Raw genomic sequence first — 22923 nt, forward strand, 5'->3', positions numbered from 1 at the left:
GGTATGAACTGGCAACCCTGCAAGATGAAATTTAACAGTTGCAGCAGAGAATTGAGACTGCAGAAAAAAAACAGGACTGGTGAGATTGCTCATCTGCAGATGGCTACCAACTGTTCAAAGACCTTAAAATTTTGTCCAAAATTCTTTATCACAAATCTCACTCACAGATGATTTAATGCCATCGTATCTGCAAGCCTCTAATTTATCATTTTTGCATATCATTTCTCATCAGACAACTGACAAAATATCAAAATGTAATGTATGTCTGTCTTTCAGAGCCATCTGACTAGAGCTTCTGAAGTGTTAGAGCATTCAAGGATGATGAAGGCACCACAATGAAGACAGACAAAGATGCATGGTGGAGTTTGCAAAGAGTAATTTTGAGGAGCAAGCCAAGAAAGGGAAAGAACTGCAAGGTAATATGGAGTTGTAATTTTATTTTAGAATTCGAAGAACGGTAAAGGGTGTGTTACGTCACTTTCCAGGACTCGGTCACGATGCTCCTAGCCTCTTGCAGCCAATCAGCAGCATCTTGTGACTTGTCACGAAGCCACAAAGCATAGTTCACACTTGTTTTGTCTTGGCATTTATCGATATGAATAATGAAAATGTTTTGTCCAAAGTTGGGTCCTTGGTGATGAAGGTGGTACCATTTTCAACCTTGTGCGACCAGTAGTTTGGGAGGAGTTATGGAACTGATGAACAGACAATGGATATTGTTACCTCCATCACCGAAGGAGGGCAGAGGTTAGGTTTTCACGCAGTGATGGACTGGGACTAAAAATGGGCCCAGGTATTTGTCAGCACACTGGCCCAAATTCGGATGTCAACAACTATTTATTTCATTATTTTTCAAAGCTTTTTTCAAGACTAATTCAAAGTACATGTCGCATCTAAAATAAGCTGTGTTCTTAGTATCATAAGTTGTACACAATGCAATACCGAAAAAAATGTTGAATTAATTATTGAGCAGGGTTAATCTCGACTCATTGAAGAAATATTTGAAATTTGTTGTGCGATAAATTAGGGACATGATGTATTCGCGGGATTTGGCCGGACGATCTTACTTGTCCATTTGGGCTGGTGAGTCAGGATCTTTGGGGCTGCCGAATATGGGAGTCACTGCCCAACTGAGAGCGCAAATAAGCGATGAAGCATACAAATGGGATGGAATAAAAAAAATATTTTAATATGAGGACTGCATTGTGTGATACAAGCCTGGTGCTGGCTTAATGGTTAAGGTGAGTAGCTTAAGATGTAAGGATCCTGAGTTCGAGCCCCTGCCATTCGGTTGAATAATTATATCAGGTGGGTTGACTCAGCCTGTCATCCTTCCAAGGTCAGTAAAATGAGCACGAGCTGACTGGGGTAATAAGCCATTTGTGTATCCGGCGTCGGAGTGGCAACCTATCCTGGATTGGACTCTTCAGCCAATGAAATTGTCTTGGCAGTTTCATGGTTTATTATTATTATTATTATTGTGTAAATTTTTTTGCATGGTTTTATTATTATTGTGTAATACAAGTAATTTACCACAAATGCGGGATCTCAAAATTTGCATTCACCCGAAAACCGCCAATATTTCAAGCTAAAAACAATAATTTTGAGACAAAAACAAATCGTTTGCAACGTGGGGATACCGGAAATCGAAGCGTTCAGACGGCAAATGTTCATTCCTCGAATTGCTCGATCACTTCAAATTTCACCTTAATCAAAACCTTTTTTCAAACAAAGTGTACTGTATAAATATTTGTATTATTGTCAAAACAGTCCAAGATCCTTCAATTATTTATCTTTTATCCTGAAAACTGGAAACCCAAGGTTCCCGGGTGTGTGTGTGTGTGTGTGTGTGTGTGTGTGTGTGTGTGTGTGTGTGTGTGTGTGTGTGTGTGTGTGTGTGTATGTATATGTATATATATATATATATTCTTCTTCTTCCTTTGGCTGCTCCTGTTCGGGGTCGCCACAGCGGATTATCAGTATGATCCGCATAGTGATTTGGCACATGTTTTACGCCGGATGCCCTTCCTGACGCAACCCTGGTCGCCTCTTACGACACAGGGATATGGTACACCTGTTTTTAACTGGGGTATACACCGGCCCAGTACACTGGTACTCACTTCGCCGACCTCGGAAGGATGACAGGCTGAGTCAACCCCCTGGTGTATTAATTCAGTGGCCGAACGGGGCTTGAACTCAGGACCTTTTGGATCCCAAGCCGCTGCCCTAACCACTGCGCCAACACCAGGTGTGTATATATATATATATATATATATATATATATATATATATATATATATATATATATATATATATATATATATATATATATATATATAGTTACGGTTGTGGAAATTCACATTACACCATAAAGAGTCCTCAGGTGAGATATATCGGTAAGTTCATGTGTAGTTAGCCCAAACCCGTTGTATAGAGGGAAATATGTGTGATTCATTTGGGCTGCGATGCTTTGAGTGAGCCATTTTTCTTTCTCTATTGTTATTTTCGACCATTAAGCCGCCAACAATGTAAACAGCCACTACCTTTACCTTCACAACTCCATCCCGCAAACATCGCTTCACTGCCATTCCCAAATGACGCCTGCCAACTACCAAACCACCTCAGCAAACCCCCCACCACCTTCGCCTTTCTCCTACTACAACCATCGACCACACTACCAGTCAACACCAAATGTCGTGCTGTCCCGGGCCCGTTCGGCGATTGGTGCCGAACGCATCGAGCCGCAAGCACGAATGGCGGCCTTTCCGAGGGAGAAATTTGGATCAGGAAGGCTTCACGCCCCGTTTTTCTCCGTCTAATGGGTGAGCGTCGGGCGGAATGGCCCCGCCTCCAAGCGCGATGAACGTGGATTCTTTACGAGAGGAATTCGGATCAAAAAGGTTTCACGCCCCCTTTTTGCTGCACCAATGGCTGAACAGAGGGTGGCGTGGCCCCGCCTCCAATCGCGTTTTGATCCTGATATTTGCATATAGGCTCCTCCTGAGGCCTATAAAGACGCGAGCACAAGGCGACTCGCGCGGTTCAGTGGCAGGCGGCGGTTCAGTGAAGATGGGAGTTCGAGTCGAGTGAATACAGCGGTTGGCATCGAGGTTGCGGTGTGGGGGTCGCACGTCTCGTCGCGGGACCCAAGTCAGCCAGCCATTCCCCTATCCTGAACCTGAGCATCAGCAATTTCGCTCCCCCCCATCCGCGCTGAGATGGTGCCGGGGGTCTCCGTTCCTCCCCCACCCTAAACTTGGTACCAACCAAACTGCTTGCGCGGAGCACGCCGGAGAGGGCTCGCCGACCACGCCAGGGGCACGGAGTCGGGGCGCAGCGGTGCGAACATTGCGGCTTGCCCGCCATCGCGTCACGAGGACGCGGGTAAGACCTTCTCGGTCTCATGTACCTGGCCTCTCCTCCAGGTTCCACACATATTTTGTGCACGGACCTGTCTGCCTCATTGCCTGTGAGGGTGGCTTTCTTTCCTTTGCTTTTTGGAATGAGTGACGTGGTGCCGAGTCCCGACAAGTAGAACTGTAGAAGTGTAAATAATTGCCCCTTTTATTCGGTTGTATTGCTTTTGCTTTTGTTGCATTTGATTTTTGTATTGACTGTTATTTGTTGGATTTTGAATGTATGGTGTATATACGTGCTTGTCTGTGTGTGTGTGTAAATAAAGTGCTTACTTGTTGAACTGTTTCCCGCTTTGCTTTGTCTCCTTCCTTTTATTGAATCTCCATCTTGCATCATGTAAGGGATTGATAATGGGTTTAAAACGCCTGGTAAATAATTGGAACAGTCAAGGTCGACGATAACTTCCGTCCGTTATCCCTGTAGTACGGAACGAGCCGCTTAAGCGGTTCGTGTCCGGAGTCGACCTGTGGCGTGGTACAACTCCTCGGTACGCTACTCGCGCGAGTATTTAGGTAAATCGACCATTCAGCGATCGGACCCTATTTCGCGCGGGTAGAATGCGGACTGAGTTGTGGTGAGGTTAACCCCCCACCCGTGACTGGCTCCGGGCGGTAGTTCCCGGAGGGTCACGACTGAATTGTCCATTCCGGTGGGCGAGGCCGCTGCTTTTGGCTACACGTGGTCATTCGCACGCCGGCGGGCGCGAATTTGCAACAATATGTATATATGTATATATACAAGGTTGCCTGAAAGTCACTTTACCCCTTCCCAGTGACGCATTGTTCTTGAACTCTTTTAATATACAGGTTTTATTGTACAGTACTTGTAATAATTAATTTATCATTGTATCTGTATGTGCTCCATCATTCTTCTGAGTCCGTGTTTCTGCATACCATAGCAGGCGAGAGGGTGAGGGCAGAGGGGAAGGGACGGAGGGAAGTGCAAGAAATTTATCAGGGGTAAAGTAACTTTCGGGCTACCCTGTATATATATACAGTACCAGTCAAAAGTTTGGACACACCTACTCATTGAAGGGTTTTTCATTATTTTTACTATTTTCTACATTATAGAATAATAGTGAAGACATCAATACTATGAAATAATCCATGTGGAATTATGTAGTAACCAAAAAAAGTGTTAAACAAATCAAAATATATTTTAGATTTTAGATTCTTCAAAGTAAGCCACCCTTTGCCTTGATGACAGCTTTGCACACTCTTGGCATTCTCTCAATCAGCTTCATGCACTTGTCAAAAAAAAATGAAGTTCAAGTTCAAAAAAGGTGACATAAAAATAGAGGCAATATGCCTGGGTGCTCACCTGTTAAAATAATGATACTGAGGACGAGGAGGAGGAGATTGGGACCATACGCTGTGTAGAGCTTTGGTGCTGCTTCAGCAGTCTCCCTAGCTATTGGCCACAATCCTGGACAGGTCGCCACTCTGACACATGGTACCAACAAGCTGGTACTCATTTTGCCAACTTCAGAAGAATGACAGGCTGAGTCAACCCCACCTGGTATTAATTCAACAGCACTGAGAGTGATTTGAACTCGGGATCCTCGGATCCCAACCCCACCACCCTAAATATTCAGCCAACACCAGCCTATAATTTACCTATAAACCCATATTAAGAGGATATATTGTTTTATTAAGTATTTTTCAATTGACGATGCTGTTTCTTAAGAAAACTCAACCTCATCCCCTCTCTTACCTCATTCCACCCCCCCCCCCCTTTTCCACCATAAAAAATAATTTATCAAACACATTATCAACATTTTTTAAATTTAACATTGTACTTCAGAAATCATTTTATTTTAAAAGAAATCAGAAATCGTTATATCTGGGAACGATGCCAACGTGTGAATATTAGACAATGGAAAGGATGTCGAGGCAGAGTTCCAAAGCTCTTTTGCGTTTCCTGTTATTGAGTTGCTAAGAGATGTGCTTGCTTGCCTGAAGTACTTTTAATTCTTACTTGATATATTTTGATGTGAAATTAATGATAGAATGCTTGGTGTTGTGAAACATTGCTGGGGAAAATGCGGGGTCGTCTAAACAAATCACATCTCTCACAAATAAACACACCACCATTCAACCAATGTCTAATAAAAAAAAACAATTTAATATTTACCAAAAAAAAAAAAATCTTGTTTGCTTGAAGAATAGACTTTGATGGATTGGCTTGGGATGACTTCCGATTATCTTGGATAAACGGTGCTAATCTGAAACTCCCAATCGATGTATTGTACTGTCCTCGAACCTCGACGATGTTGAGAAAATTGTATTGGAGATACAAAAACAGTTCTGCCTTGATGGCTTGCAATGCGAGACTGACAATGTGAAATTTGGGAAAAATCAGGAAAAGAGTTCCATCTTGGAGACTGCTGACGGGTTCTGTCTTGGAGACTTTGCTGATGGATTCTATCTTGGAGACTTTTTTGACGGGTTCTATCTTGGAGACTTTGTTGACGGGTTCTATCTTGGAGACTTTGCTGACGGGTTCTATCTTGGAGACTTTGCTGACGGGTTCTATCTTGGAGACTTTGCTGACGGGTTCTATCTTGGAGACTTTGCTGACGGGTTCTATCTTGGAGACTTTGCTGACGGGTTCTATCTTGGAGACTTTGCTGACGGGTTCTATCTTGGAGACTTTGCTGACGGGTTCTATCTTGGAGACTTTGCTGACGGGTTCTATCTTGGAGACTTTGCTGACGGGTTCTATCTTGGAGACTTTGTTGACGGGTTCTATCTTGGAGACTTTGTTGACGGGTTCTATCTTGGAGACTTTGTTGACGGGTTCTATCTTGGAGACTTTGTTGACGGGTTCTATCTTGGAGACTTTGTTGACGGGTTCTATCTTGGAGACTTTGTTGACGGGTTCTATCTTGGAGACTTTGTTGACGGGTTCTATCTTGGAGACTTTGTTGACGGGTTCTATCTTGGAGACTTTGTTGACGGGTTCTATCTTGGAGACTTTGTTGACGGGTTCTATCTTGGAGACTTTGTTGACGGGTTCTATCTTGGAGACTTTGTTGACGGGTTCTATCTTGGAGACTTTGTTGACGGGTTCTATCTCGGAGACTTTGTTGACGGGTTCTATCTCGGAGACTTTGTTGACGGGTTCTATCTCGGAGACTTTGTTGACGGGTTCTATCTCGGAGACTTTGTTGACGGGTTCTATCTTGGAGACTTTGTTGACGGGTTCTATCTTGGAGACTTTGTTGACGGGTTCTATCTTGGAGACTTTGTTGATGGGTTCTATCTTGGAGACTTTGCTGACGGGTTCTATCTTGGAGACTTTGCTGACGGGTTCTATCTTGGAGACTTTGCTGACGGGTTCTTTCTTGGAGACTTTGCTGACGGGTTCTATCTTGGAGACTTTGCTGACGGGTTCTATCTTGGAGACTTTGCTGACGGGTTCTATCTTGGAGACTTTGCTGACGGGTTCTATCTTGGAGACTTTGCTCATGGTTTTGATATGTCCCAAAACTTTTGTTTTCCAACTACTGAACTTTCTTCCTCCACTCTTGTTTTAAAATCTCCCTCCTCCTCAAATACTCATTCTCAGTGCTGAGGAGAAGGGTGAAGCACTTCAGACTAAGAACTCTTATTTCGAAACTGCTCTCTCAGACCAAGCAATGAAATTTGAGCAAGAAAGAAGAGGACAGCAGGAGGATGTTGTGGAGCTTGGCAGCAGGCTAGATATTCTTGAAGAAACTGCAAATGTCTTCCAGAAAGGTGCATTTTTTTTTTTGGTTTTCATTTTTTATTCACGATTGCTTTGCTATCTTTGCCCTCTTTGGACTTAGTCCCAAACGTGAGCTAATGGATTTTGTCTCGATTTTCGTGTGTGCGTGTGTACGTCTGCAACCATGTCTCGAACATGTATGGACTGATTTTATGCGTAGTTGGCAAAAAGACAACACATGGTGGTATACTTATGCAAGTCATTTTTTTTTGAGATCAGAATCAAGATGGTCGATCGGCGGCCATTTTAGTTGTTAAAAAATAACCTGATGTCGAACACGTCCTCAGCCATTTTTCGGAAAATCATTTACCGATGTTATTCAAACTCAGCACACAGATAATAAATGATGACTTACAAATGAAAATCATTTTTTTGTTAGATCAGATTCAAGATGGCCGATTGGTGGCCACTTTGTGACTTAAATGTGTTCCCAGCCATTTCTCAGACATGCGTGGTCCGATTTTGTTCAAACTCGGCACAAGCAGAGTACATGATGGCATACACGTGTTCCTCACTTTATTTTGCGATCTGATTAAAGATTGCTGACTGGTAGACTGGCGGCCATTTTTGTTTTCCATTAATATGAACTAGCCCTTCAACTCCATACTGCAAAATATCTAAAACAATGGGGTGGGGAATAACATTTTATGTCTTTTTAGCCCCTGTCGGACTTAGTCCAAAACAGTGGCTTATGGATTTGGACTCAATTTTTGTGTCTGTGCATGCGTGCTTTTGCAACCATATCTTGGATATGTATGGAGTGATTTTATTTGTACTTGGCACAAAGACAATACTTGACAATATATGCGAGTCATTTTATTTTTCAACATCAGATCCAAGATGGCCGACTGGTGGCCATTTTAGTTGTAAAAAAAAACAAAACAGTGTCGAACATGTCATGAACCATTTATTGGACATTCCTTTACCGATCTTGTGCTTCAAGCATTATACCTCATAGCTGAACTTGCACCTTCATAATATGCAGCAGAAGGACATTCTTCGACATTGTAGCAATCACAATGGTTGGTGTGATTTGATATTGCAGTCTTTGTATCATGATCGACTTCTTCAGGTTGGAACATTTGGAAGAATTGGTTTTATTTTATTTTTCTGCATGGAATCAAGTTATTCAATGCATACAAAGTATGCAGCTCTGTTAATAGTCAGCTTTTAAAGTGATGTATGATCAGATCACCCAACATGCAATCGACGTTTGTTTTCCAACTTCTGGTCCAAGTTTTGAAGTGTACAGAATCCTGTGCTTTTGGTGCAGTTACTCTGTGTGATACCTCCACAGTTTTTAATCATCTCTTTCCTTGATCCCCTTTCATCATCTCATCGTGATGGTGCAGACTGACCTGCACAGGTATGAGGTAGACTCGTGGCGAGAACATGGTAAGACAGTTTGTCGAGAACATGACGCGCTTTGGGATGAAACATCGTAATGCAAACTCATTTACAAAGCTTGGAGGATGAAGCCGATAGGGTACGTGCATACCTTATGAACTCTGATTTGGAAACAGTACAGGGTCGGTGCCAAAAATTTTACATTGCCTAATTCCTGATAATTATTTCATTTTGAGGAACAGCAGGATAAACAAGTACACGCCTTATCTCTTTATGAATATTGCAATTGCATTATTGGGCTCTTGAGATGCTGATCATTGTTTTATTATCATTATTATTAATATTCTTTTTTTTACGAATAAGCACTAACACCAATGATCAATGTCAATTTATACCATGAATATGGTGCAAAAGTGGTTGGGGAAGAATTGGAATGCAGTGTCACCAACCAGATGAGGAACATGCTTTCCACAGCTTCAGCGACAATGTGTACCCACCCTCTTCCTCACGGGTGTTGTTTTGTGGTTGCTGTTGGCTAAATACTAGTTCATTCACCTTCTGATTGTTTGCTTTGGTTTATACTAGTTTATCTGCCTCACATCAAGGGTTCCACTACCCCTCTTGGCTACCTAAGTTGCTACAAACTGGTTGAATTTGGATGGGTGTTTTTTAGGAGACAACATCTTACTGGATATCTTCAGAAGGCTTCAGAAGGGAACTCATGCATCCTTTATCAGGTGTTGTTTTAATTCCTGGCAGGGTGTCAAAGTTACCCTCCTCACAAGCAAAGCCAGTGAAAGGTATCGGTTTATTCACCAACAACCTGACCATGCAGCAGGTAGAACTGGGTTACATGTTTGCAGTGGCAGTCCAGGAGCCTGGTGTTGGTTCAGTGGTTAGGGTGGCGGCTTGAGATCCTAGGATCCTGAGTTCAAGCCCCGTTGGCTGCTGGAATTAAAACACCAGGCGGTTGACTCAGCCTATCATCCTTCCGAGGTTGGCAAAATGAGTACCAGTGTGAACTGGTAGAGGATCACTGCATCAGTGACACAGTCGCGCGTCCAAGAAATGATAGGTACCCCGGCAACTAAGCTGCCACATGCAAGAAGAAGTGGCACTCCAAAAAGACTGACCTGACTTAAATACCGCACCATAAATCATCATACTACAAACAAATAATTTGCCTTGTTGGTGTTTGTTTGTTTGCTTGACCCATATATGCTCCTAAATCGCTGGATGGAATGAGTTGAAATTTGGTAGTTGTACCTGATGTGTACCTGCAAATGTTAAAAAAAGTCGTATGGGTTCAGGAGGAGTGGGGTGATGCAAAAATCTCTACGTAATTGTGTATCATATAACGCCATGCAGTGGTGGTGGGAGATTGTATTGTATTACAAGTCATCTGTGTAGATGACGTGCAATTTTGCTTTGTACATGTGATGCACTTCAAGTACTTTTGTAACCCAGCCAAAGGGAAGGGGTATTAATCTCCCGTATGAGGTGGGTCTTTCTCATGCTACTGTAATTTGAGAAGTGTCTGTTAGTTGCGAAATCATATAATCGTAAATATTGTTGTGGTTGACGAAATTCGCAAACCACCATTCAGGTCCCTTAGGTGAGATATCTCTGTAAGTATATGTGTAGTTAGGCCCAAACCCGTTGTTTAGAGGGAATAAATGTCATTCATGCAGGCTGCGACCCTTCTAGATAGCCGTTTTTCTTTTACTATCTTTATTTTGGACCAGCCGCCATTACTACCACCACCAACCATGTCTCAACAGCCATCACACAACAACCACCAACCGCAACGCCGCTTCACAACAACAGCCACAACCTTTACCGTCACAACTCGCCCTCGCAACCATCGCATCACCACTATTCCCGCGCCACTTGTGGGCACCGATACTGGACTCGTGCAGGGCGCGCACCGAGCAGCGGGTGCAGAGGCACGGCCTTTCCGAAGAAAACGGATCAAAAACGACTCACGCCCACTTCTGTTCCGTCCTATCGGTGAGCGTGGGGCGATTTGGCCCCACCTCCAGGTACGTTGGAGTGTGGTCGCTATATGCAAATTCATGGATCAAAAAGCATTCACGCCCACTTTTCCTCGGTCCAATGGGGAGCCAGTTAGAGGTGAAGGGTCGGAGGTAAAGGGTCAAAGGTGAAGGAGCGAGGCCACGGGGGATATAAACGGCTGCGTTCGTCAGTCAAAGCAGTTCGCAGTCAAGAGTTGTCGGTGGAGCTGGGAAGAAGTGGTAGTAGTCAGAGTGAAGAGGACGGAGCTGTGGAGAGGTGGCGGCGGCGAAGGCGGTCGAGGGGGTGCTCGTGTCGGAGTCGGGGAGCTGCGGAGGGAGAGGCCGGCGGCGTGACCGAGGTCGTGGTGGAGACGCTCGTCGTGGGACCCGAGGCAGGGAGATATCCTCCATCCCCCGAGCATCAACAACCCCCTCCTGTTTCCCCCCGCACTGAGATAGTGCGAGAAGGGGGCCCCGTCCCCACCCCATACCAGGCAGTCCCAGCGAGGCCCGCGGAGTCGGGGCACCAGCGCCATTTCGCGGCTCATCACCAGACGGGTAGGCCTGATGCGGTCTCGGCCCCAGGCCCGCCTCATCCTTGAGGGTGGTCCTTTTCTTTTGCTTTGGGTATATGTGTTGTCGGCGCCGTCTGTGAAGTAAAACTGCATAAGTGTTGCCGTGTGCTCGCGTAGTCGGTAATAGATCTGCATTGTGTTTCTCTTTTATATTTGCTTTTTGTGTAATATTGTGTTTCTTCTTCTTTTACATTTGCTTTTGGTGTAATTGTATATGTGTGCTTTCCGTTCATCGTGAAATAAATGTGCTTTATGTTGAACTGTTTTCCCGCTTCGCTTCGTCTTTTCCTCTATTGAATCTCCATCTTACTTCACGTAAAGGGTTGGTCGTGGGCTAAAACGCCCGATAATTAATCGAACCGTCGAGGCCGACGATAACACCGCTCGGTTATCCCGATAGTACGGAACGGGTCGCTTAAAGTGGCCTGTGTCCGAAGTCGACTTGCGGCGAGGTGCGATCGCCCGGTCTACCCTCTGTGTGGGTACTTAGGTAGGTCGAATTTGGCGAGCAACCCTATCCCACGCGGGGGGCCGATTGGCACGATCGTGGTGAGGCCGAAAGGTCCACCCGTGACTAGTTCCCGGCGTTAGTCCGAGAGGGTCACGACGGGATTGTCCGTCCGGTGGGCGATGTGCCGCGATTCGAGTTACGTGGCCGTTCGCACGCCGGCGGGCGCGAATCCGCAACAATATATTGATTAGGTAACTGTTAGTACACTGTTCACAAAGTGAAAAGCAGCGTGAAACAATTTCAGATATTGTAGTTACAGTTATAAATTGTAGAAATCAGAATGGTTTATGGGTTATGATTCTGCAGTCATATCATCATGATCTACTTGTTCAGGTTGGAACATTTGGAATAATTTGGAACAAAGTGGTTCTGGTTTTTATTTTGTTTTGTTTTTCTCTTTGGAATCAAATTATGCAATGCCTACAAAGTATGCAGCTCTGTGAATACTGTGCTTTTAAAGGGATGAATGATCAGATCACCCAGGATGCAATCAACATTTGTTTACATACATCTGATGCAAGTTTTGAAGTGTACAGAATCGGCACTCTGTATGATACCTCCTGATTGTTGAATCACTTATTTCTTTGATCTCCATTCATACTGTCATCGTGTAGGTGCAGACAAATCAGCAGAGGCGAGAGGTTGACTCATGGCTGGAGCACCATGATAAAGTATGATGGGAACAAGATGAGCTTTGGGCTGAAATATCACAATGCTGCACTCGTTTTCAAAGCGTGGAGGATGAAGTCAACAGGGTATGTGCATACATTACTAACTCTGATTTGGAGACAGTACAGGGTAGCTGTGAAAAATTTACATTGCCCAATTTCCTGATAAGTTTTAGTGACCTGCAGAACAGAAAACGCTCCCTTCATTTGGGTGATGTATATTCAATGAAGCACTGCCTCACGTTTCTGGAAGTTTAGGTTTACTGCTAACAACCCAGCGTTAATTTTAGTCATCCGCACACTTATTGCCAAAAAAGAATGTTACGAATTTGTTGTATGTTCCCAGAGATGAGAACTTGAAGTGAAATTAAATAAATGCTAAATTACAAAATGAAAGTGTCAATGATGGTGAATGAGTGACAATCAAGAAAAAAAATGTGTTGCTTTATACATCTCAGTAAAACAAACGTTGTGAAGTAGCATTGCCTTTGTTTCCATTGGCATCATTTATACATTGTGATGGTGAACAATAGTGATAATCATTTTTTTTTTTTAACCATTTCATTTCAGTGGTGGATTGAGGGGGAGGGAAGGGGGGGGGGGACTGGTAATTCAGTTTTTACGTATAGCCTATGTTTGTTGTAATGAAGTATGAAAGGTTTTGTTTACTGCACTGAATTAGTCCATTTTAATTTTTTTAAAAGCAACATTTTCTTGGGAGCTATTAACCCTTCAAATTTCACTCTGGATCTGCTCCTGAATTTATACGATCTCACTATAAACAACGTTGTGGGTTCGTTGGCCTGCAGCATGTTCAGTCCTTCTCTTTATCCGGAATTCACTGTGGTTGGCAAAGATCGCTGTGTAGATCCAGTGGATCTCTGACTCTACTCGCTGCAATGTACAGCTGTGCATGTGTAAAACACTGGTGGGAAGCAGGACTCCAAACAGCCGCAGGTTCTGACCCTGGCTTTTGTTGATAGTTTCCAGTCAGGCCGGCCTTTGTGATGACTGTCGTTGGTGGAGTTGGAAAGGAAGATCTGTGTCAGATGGAGAAAGAAGAATTCTTCGAATAAGGAGAATAGACCCGGTACGCTCACTACCTATAATCTGTGCTCCAAGAAGATGATCAGTGACATTCCTTTTGCATGACTTAACCAGTGGCCATTGCGAGGAATGAGATTTAGCAACAGCATGATTGGAGGGTTGACCTTCAGTGATATTTTGTGTGGTGGCAGACCTGAACGATTTATCGAGTAAAGTAGTTCAGGTGGAGAAAGGTCAGATAGGTTTTGATTGGCCACAGAATCGACAATTTCAGCGATGAAAGTGTCATTCAGCAGGCAGTCAATGATCTTACTGTTGAGAAGATCAACCATGTTATTCGTTGTGGTTAAAGTTTAATGTGAAGCCAACCACTCAATTTGTATGATTGGACGGTTCTTTCAGCCCGGCACACACATGGTAGATTACGTCATCTTCCAATTTCACACAAAGACTAGGTGGTAATGCAATTACATCAACGTAAAGGTGCCCTCACTCAGTTGCAACAACCAATCAGCATAATGCTCGAGTCGTTTTCGACTTCCTTCATCCGCACCATCAAGTCGATCGAGCACGCACATATTTGTTCTTAAAGTTAGCGTCATGCAATGTTGCCACTCTGGAGAGTTTTTCATGCAGGTACTGATGATATTTGGTTGCCTCGCTCGTTGGACCACAGGAAGAATTTGTTGATCGGGATACTGCTTCCCATCGAGTCATAAATAATACACCACTTTAACTATTATTATTAGTTATGTTCCTATTCTAATTATTATTATGAAAACGATATCACTGTATTTAGAAACCTAGGCTAATTTGTTACTCCTATCGTAAAAGTCTTTCTTGGTCATAGGAGAAGACCTTCATTTTGGCAGGTTAAAGGCAATGGAGCACTGCGTTAAACTCTCCCAGGAGAAAATAATAAAACCCAGGCAGGAAGTCTGGAACACTGCATCGGTCACTGTATAAATTAATAATAACCTGGAGGTGAGGTCTAAGGAATGAAGCCTGAGGCCTATACATACTGTGCGTAGGAAGGCCGGTGATGCCTAGCCTTTCAATATTTGATGATCATTTTAACAATTGCTTTGTTTGTGTTTCACACAGAATGGAAAACGTAAAGGTAGGGCATGGCGATTGTGATTTGAGAAGTGTCTGTTTGTTAAGGCCCGGTCACACCTTGACGTTTTAGCCAGCGATGGCAACGTGTTAAAATTTATGTAAAACGCTGGCTTACGTTGAACTTTTGATGATTTTTTTTAAAGATTCGGACGTATTCATAGCGACTTGGTCTTGTGTATAACGCATTGGTAACGGACACAGAACGTTTCGTTGTGTTATAGATAACTTATACCAACGAATGCTGAACCTGTTGTCGGCCTACACAACCGATGCCCAACGATAGTCTAACTTAGGCATAGCGCGTTGCACGCATCGCCGACGATGTCGTGACGTAGCCTATTAAAAGGCTGACGCACAACGATTCGAATCATAACTGCCGTAGAAATGGAAGGGTCAAAATCGCGGTCACACCTTGGCGATCTTGCCTGCGTATGCCGACCTAAGAAAAATGTGTCTAAAACGTTGGGGCACGTCAATATACGGTACGAGTAAGTTTGGTATACGTGAGTAGAACGCTAAAGTACGCTATCATACGTCGTAGTAAGTAGAGTACGTCAAGAAATTTTAAACATGTTCAAAATTTTTGGACGTACTCGGCGTATGACGCACGTTCCGCATGCGATGGGGATAAGTTTTGCACACGATATGTGGACGCTTACACACGTTCACAAACGCTACTTATAAGCTACTCATAAGTCGAAACACGTCGCGGTAATGTCTTTTTTACGCGAAACTTATTTCTAACTTATGTTTGACGTGCTTTGAACCAATTCTTTACGTAGTCCCAACACACATCGACGTATGTAGACGTATTCCAATGACGTCTTCCGGTCGACAAAAAAAAAATGAACGTGTTTCTAGCTTACAACTGGCATATAAAGACGTGTTCCCAGCGGTTTTGGGAATTGGTATATAAAAATGCTGCTCATAAAAGGGGAACCCAACAGTGTTTTCGAGTCCTTTTTGAGTCGATGTCCATGTCAACCGTATTAGTATTAGTATTATTATTAGTAGTAGTTTGTTCATGTTGGCAGTAGTAGGTGAGTGTGAGGGGGAGGGTGTGGGTTATGATGGATCTTCCTTGCGTCCGCGTGTCCACGGGTAGGAGACATCTTTTCACCATTGTTCAAAGTTCTTCGTGGGTAATTTTTTATGGGGCTTTTTCAACAATGAGCTAGAGCTTGTTTTTACGATTTAGGTCTATTCATAACGGGTTGGACAAATGCACAATGAACTAATAATGTGCATAGAGCGCTTTGATTACTTATAGATACGGTATACCAACGAATAATTATCGTGAAGCTGGCGTTCACAAACTATGCCCAACGATAGCCTAACTTATCCATATCGTGCGGCAGTTTATCTTTGCCGGTGACGTAGGGTTTGCTATTCATAGGCTGCCACTCAACGATTTAAATGGCTGCATCTCCACTATTGAAAGTAGACGCTTGCGCTCAACAATTGGATTTTTTTTTTTACACTCAACGACTTTTAAACGGTACCACTCAGCTATTTTCATTGTTTACAATGGAGGATTTAAATTGCTGTCACTCGCCTTTGTTTTTTGACGCTGGCGCTCGGAAATTTTAATCGTTTCTATTGAACGTGCTAAATCGCTCAAACCCCACTATTGAAAGTAGACGCTTGCGCTCAACAATTTGATTTTTTTTTACACTCAATGACTTTTAAACGGTACCACTCAGCTATTTTCATTGTTTACAATGAACGATTTAAATTGCTGTCACTCGCCTTTGTTTTTTGACGCTGGGGTTTGAAATTTGAAGCGTTTCTTCTGAACGTGTTAAAACGCTCAAACTCGACTATTTTAAATAGACGCTGCCGATGGACAATTGGAATCATAGCCAAGCTAGACATCGAAGTGTGAACATCCTCGTCATGCCGAAGAAAAGTTTGAAGAATGCTGCAAATAAGTGTCCTGGCCGTGGCCGTGGACGCTGACGCAAGGACGATCGATTATACCGACGTCTTTCAGCCTATGAGTAACTTAAAAGTAACGTCTGTCGACGTGTGGCAACGATCGTGTAACGTGCCAACAACACGTTAATCATAGGTTAGAAATAAGTTTTGGGTTCGCTAAACATTACCTCGGCATGTCTCAACTTATGATTAACTTACAAGTAGCATGTGTTGACGTCTGTCAACGATCGCAGACCGTGCAAACAACTTGTGGCCAGCGTAGCGGAACGTGTGAGTCATACGCCGGCATACATCGTGAAATTTCAAGCATGAAAAAATTTGAGGACAACGAAAAAGTACAACGTTTAAAGCCAGCGTACAACGACGTATGGCAGTGTTTTTCAGCATGCTCTCAATGTTATCAAAACTTACCCATAACGTATTCAACGTGTGCCAGCGTTTTAGAAAAAAAATTAAAAAATCCGCATACGTTGGCTAAAACGTCAAGGTGTGACCGGGCCTTTAGTTGCACAATCGTAGAATTACAAGTATATTAGTTGGTCTGGTCTATTGGTCTGGCACACAAAGTGAAAAGCCAGGGTTAAGCCATTTACTTTGTCTCGCTGTCGAGAAACGTCATTCTATGATGGAGGAACTGCTTTATTTGAATTGAATTTTCTATTTTGTATTTCGATGAACACGAATCAGATCATGAATTGGAACACGAACCTGCAGTTTAGCAGTACGTTGGCTCTGACATTGGCAAATTTTATGGAATCTCGTTCTGAGCACACATGCGTACAGAGGACGACAGCAATTGTTTTCGTCTGTCTGCCTGTCTGGCAGTCAAACAAATTTAAAATCATTACAAACAGGAAACTTCCTGTTTTTAGGAATATCATAAAGGACCAAAAGAACAGGCATGACAAACTAATGTAAGGTGTTAAATCATGTGGTGTAAAAGATGGTGCAGCAACGGTGATAAACTTCCGAAACGCGTTTGTTTGTTTTTTTCCTTCAGCCTTTAAAACCATTATTTTATTAGCACCACCACAGAAGGTGGACGGAGCCGATGTTTTCACACCTGTCTGTGAGTGATATCTCAAAAAGTTATCGACATGTTCAGACGAAACTCGGTGGACAGATTGGGTGTGTAACAAAGATTAATTCATTAGATTTTAGTGAAGATCTGGATCCAGAAAATATAATTTTTTCAAGTGATTCTTCACCATTGAGAGATGGGGCCAAAGAAGAAATATTATGGCATAATATTTGAAACAGTTGTGTATGGATTTGGAAGAAACTTGGTGAACAGGTTGGGTGTGTAACATGTACGAACTGCTTCGATTTTGGTGAAAATCCAGAACTGTTCAGCCTGGTGGTTTGCGCTGAACCGTGAGTCGTTTTAGTTTGAATTGAATTATATAGTTTGAAAAAGTAGAAATTGAATTATATAGTAGAAAAAAAAAATTATTTAGTTTGAAAAACACTGTAGAACACAAATCACTTTTTTGCAGTACTTAAGGCCCTGTCACACCTTGACGATTTAGACAGCGTATGCCTGACGTATGCAAATTTGGCTAAAATGCTGGCACACGTCGAATACATTATGGGTAAGTTTGTACACGTTAAGAGTACGCTGGCTTTTTTTCGTAGTACACTGGCATACGTCGTAGTACGCCGTGGTGTTAGACAAATTTTCCATGCTTGAAATTTTTTGACGTATGCCAGCGTATGACTCGCACATTCCGCATACGCTGGCTATAAGTTGTAGGCATGTTACGTGATCGTTGACATACGTCGACACACGTTACTTGTAAGTTACTCATAAGTCGAAACACGTCGAGGTAATGTTTGGCGGACCCAAAACTTATTTCTAACCTATGAGTAACGTGTTGTAGGCACGTTACGCGATCGTTGACACACGTCGACACACGTTACTTGTATGTTACTCATAAGTCGAAACATGTCAATGTAATGGTTAGCGTCAGTGTTCCAGACTCCCTGGTTTTTTTTTGTTTGCTTGTTTTTTTTTCTTTCGCATGACGGTGATGTTAACACTTCGATTTCTGGTGCGGTTATAATATAATATAATTAATAAGCTGCCGCTCAACGATTTAAATCATAACCGCACTAGAAATTGAAGTGTCAACATCACCGTCATACCAAAGAAAAAAAAAAAAAACAGGGAGTCTGGAACACTGAGGCTAACCATTACCTTGACGTGTTTCGACTTATGAGTAAGTGTGTCAACCATCGCGTGACATGCCTACAACTTATGCCAGCGTATGCGGAACGTGTGTCATACGCCGTGTACGTCGAGAAATTTTCAACATGCTGAAAATTTCTCGACGTACTCAGCGTGTGACGGCATATGCCAGCGTACTACAGCGTATGCCAGCGTGCTCTTAACGTATACAAAACTTACCCATAACGTATTCGACGTGTGCCAGCTTGGTTCGGCAATTTTTTCATACGTCGGCATAAGCTGGCTAAAACGTCAAGGTGTGACAGCGACTTCACACTTCGATGTCTAGTAAGGTTATGATTTGAATCGTCGAGCCACAGCCTATTAATAGCCGATGCCACGTGATCGTTGGCGATACGCTGCCACGCTATGCTTAAGTTAGACTATCGTTTGGCATAGGTTGTGAATGCCGACAACACGCTCAGCATTCGTTGGTATAAGTTATCTATATGTGGTTGAAACGTTCTCTGTACGTTACTAATTCATTATGCATATGTCCCACTCGTTATTATACGCCCAAAACTTAAAAAAAACATCAATAGTTCAGTGTACGCCAGCATTTTACATACATTTTGAGACCTTGCCATACGCTGGCTAAAACGTCAAAGTGTGACAGGGCCCTTAGCCAAAATATATTATGCCATTTTATGCCATCTCAACAAATCATATGTGTCACTTGCACTTTCATCAATGGGGAAAAATGAGATTCAGAGAAAATGGCGGCTTGTTGGAAATATTGATTGTGCTCTGCAACGCAAAGCAAGAATTTAAATGACCCAGAAATGTAAATTGGAATTCTCCTTTTTCAAAGTGGTATTACTCCAGATTTGCATAACCTATAAATGAAGATTTAATTTAAATATTGACTAATTGGCAGGGTTCTCAACATGATGAAATGTATAACTCTTATTCAAAAGAAGTCTTTCTGGTTCATGTTATGAGTAAATTAATTTCTGATTCAAGGCTGTCTGAAAATCCTGACAATTAAGTGTTTGATATCCTACGGGATGAAAGTGATGGGGCTCAGGGATTGCCCGGGATGTCTGTCAGGATGATGAAGAGGAGAGGTTCTGTTGGTGATTATATTAATAGTCTTGAAAAATTACATCAAGAGAAAAGGTGGTAGTCACAAAAGGAGTTTTGGCAAATTTTGACGTGATTGATAAAGAAGCGATAATACGAGAGAAGATGGCTTCAATAAAAGGGAACTTATAATAATGAATTTAAATAAAATACAACATAACTTGTGGGGTAAATTATTGCGGGGTGTGATGCTGGCATGGAAGAACTTGACAATGAAGACAAAATGTTTTTCTTTTATTGGCAAAGAGGAGTAGTTTGAGAAAACAAAACTGTTTCTGACAAAAGAAGAGATTGACAGAGGAATATAACAAAAATGAAGAAACATTGAGATTGACATTGTATTTAAATGAGAGCGTACTCTATCGTAAATAAATGGTAGTTGAATAGATCTCGATGCTTAGTGAAACTAAAATACACAATTTGGTTTCTGTGTGTCTGTCTTTTTGACCACAATACTTTCAGCTGTTACATATCCATCCATCCATCAGAACCATACTCAGTCCAGAGCAATTGGTACTGCCAAAGCAGTCTCCTGGGTTATTGGGCACAATCCTGGATGGGTTGCCACTCCAACACAGGATACTTGAATGGCTCAATCATCCCAGCAAGCTGGTCCTCATTTTGCCATACTCAGAAGGATGAGAGGTTGAGTCAATCCCACCTGGTATTAATTCAACAGCTGAGTGGGATTTTAACTCAGGATCCTAGGATCCTAAGCCCACCACTCTAACCATTAAGCCAAAACCAGGCATGTTACTTATCCATTCTCAACCAAACTTGGCAGGAGGACTAAGGCCACACGATGGAGGTTGTTGTGATATAATTTACCCTACTCCCTGGAGGTGTTTTCTTCCTTGGGCGAAATCCATGTTAAGGTATATATCCGTGTCAAGATAGCTAATTGTGATGTTTTTTTCTAAGGTCGCTTCTAATGACAACTCTAATGATAATAACATAGTATTAATGTTATTACAAAACTATTAATACTGTACTAATAATATCCTCTCTCCACAAAGAGGTTTTACCGCTTGGGACAAACGCTGTGTTAACGTGTATAAATAGCTTATCGTGAAATTTCACGGGGCACCGTTACGAGAAGTGAAAAAATATGATCAACCACAAATACATATGATTACCTTTTAAAAGATTCACTCCTGCTGTTTAATACTAAACTGAAAGGGAGTAAACCTGACATTCTTGAGTCTTGAGCATATATGTACTGCAAAATGTTTTTTTCACAGTACTATATATAAATATATATATTACTTGAGAGGATAATAACATCACCATTCCTGTCGCTTTCTTAGGGAGTGGGAGCATTCGTCTTGAAAGCAGTGTTTTGGTCATGTGAGAAATCTCCTTTTTATCATTCTTTCTGAGGGTGATGCATACTGCTGAGCTGGATATGGAAAACAATACAAATGTCATTGATTTGGAGATTTAGTGAAGATGTGATTAAATGTTATTGGAGAAATATTTCAAAAAACTTCAGGTAATGAATAGCAGAGTGAAATTGATAAAGGCATTAATCGTATTAAAACTGCATGATAAATAATTACAGAGAGGAATGCAAAGGAACTATTCCTTCCTGTTGGAAAGATGCTGATGATTGCATAAAGTCCAATAAATAAATGGAATGATATCTTTGAGAAAATTTGTTGTATTAAATGCAAAAAGAAAACTAGAGAGTTTCAAGAACACAATACCCTGTGCAGTTTTGTTTTTGTCTTAAAAGCATCAAACAAAAAAAACATCAAAATCAAAAACGAAGCGACAAACCATCAAACCAAGCAAATAAGTCAAGTATATTTTTCAATTTTAATACAGTAATGATTTTAAAGATTAGTAAAAAAAAATCCGGAAGTTTAGTACCATTGAAGCAGTCTTGTACACCATTTTTTACACTAACCACTTGATATACCACCCTATAGAACATTTCCAAGTACTGTAAAAGTAAAGGTTCATGGAAGTGACAAGAAGGTGATATTTTTTCTTTTTTTTTGTTCTCCAGTGTTCAAATATCAAATTCAATTTAATTAAAATAAAGATTTTAAAACTCGTATAAATAAATTAATTCCAGAATTTACCATGGTCGATGCAGTGTCTATTACATCACCCTATCTTTCACTTGCATTTGTCATCCGTGCCTGTTGTATGTGTCCTTTATGAAGTCCTTAAAAACAGTGAGTTTTATGTTTGGAATTATTCTCAATTTTGTTCTTCTGCCAGCAGGCAGAGAGAGTAAAAACAAACAAACATGTGATTTCTCTCTGCACATGTGCCAAAGACAAATTTAGAGCCAAAGTACAGGTAAACTGCTGGTTCACTTTCTCATTCATGTTCCATTTCCTGTTCACGTTATAACATTCAATTGAAATTAAGATGTTCCTCCATCATAAACTGACCATTTTGAACTCATAAGATGGACGGATGGATGGACAGACAGAAATTAACCAATTGCTTAACCCTGCTTTTTGCTTCGTGTGCATGGGGTAACTTGTATTCAAAAAAGTTCATGTGTTGAAACTAAAAATAGTTATAAGAACAGGAATGTGTTTGGTTTGTGGAGCAAATAAAAAAATATTCATTTGCTATCATTAAAGCAGGTGGTGATATCAAGGAGTTTTTATCTGGAAGCTGATTTACATCAAGTGGGATTCCTGAAGAATTGCACCTGTTCAGATATTCTTTCTGCAGACTGAGAACAAATTTTGTGACGAGTTTAAACAAAGACGGAAAGCCTAACATCTGGAACACATCTTAAAATAAGGTTGATCAAATTTGTGTGAAGTATGATATTAATATTGCGATAGCACGATGTTGAATGAAACAAATGAGGTCGATCGGGCTCTAAAATCTGTCCCTCATGTGAAATCCAACATTAAGAGAAAAGGTAAATAGGTTTATTCTACAAAAACGACAACAGGGGCTAAGTTGAAACTTGACTTTATTGTCCTTGTGTTATAAACCTTTTTTAGAGAAACTTTTAAGCTTCAATGATGTCAAGGAGTCATAGGATCCACTGAACAGCAAATAAAGAGGCAGTTTGCCAATTAATTGCAAAAACCCATCAACTCAAAGTTTAAAAGGAAGAAAGTTTCTTCTAAAGTGGTCGATTATATATGGTCATGTGACTTGATTGAATCTGAACTTTAGAATGATTAAAATTAGAAATACATTTTAACGGTCATCAATTTAAGGTCCATATATACGTAGGCCATATTTT

At 41.7% G+C, this 22923-nt stretch overlaps 1 long non-coding RNA gene across 1 annotated transcript in view; it reads left to right on the plus strand.

Moving 5' to 3' along the window:
* The first annotated feature begins 279 nt into the window (after positions 1–279).
* The window catches only part of LOC147018883 (uncharacterized), a 31844-nt gene continuing 9200 nt past the window's right edge, over positions 280–22923 (plus strand). Inside the window, exons 1-3 of the long non-coding RNA XR_015062572.1 lie at positions 280–416; positions 6988–7157; positions 12230–12370. This is a non-coding gene — a long non-coding RNA (uncharacterized LOC147018883). The remainder of the gene's footprint in view (positions 417–6987; positions 7158–12229; positions 12371–22923) is intronic.

Source organism: Eptatretus burgeri, chromosome 10, assembly GCF_056783735.1.
Source record: "Eptatretus burgeri isolate ZD-2024b chromosome 10, Ebu_testis_v1, whole genome shotgun sequence".
Classification (NCBI taxonomy): domain Eukaryota; kingdom Metazoa; phylum Chordata; class Myxini; order Myxiniformes; family Myxinidae; genus Eptatretus; species Eptatretus burgeri.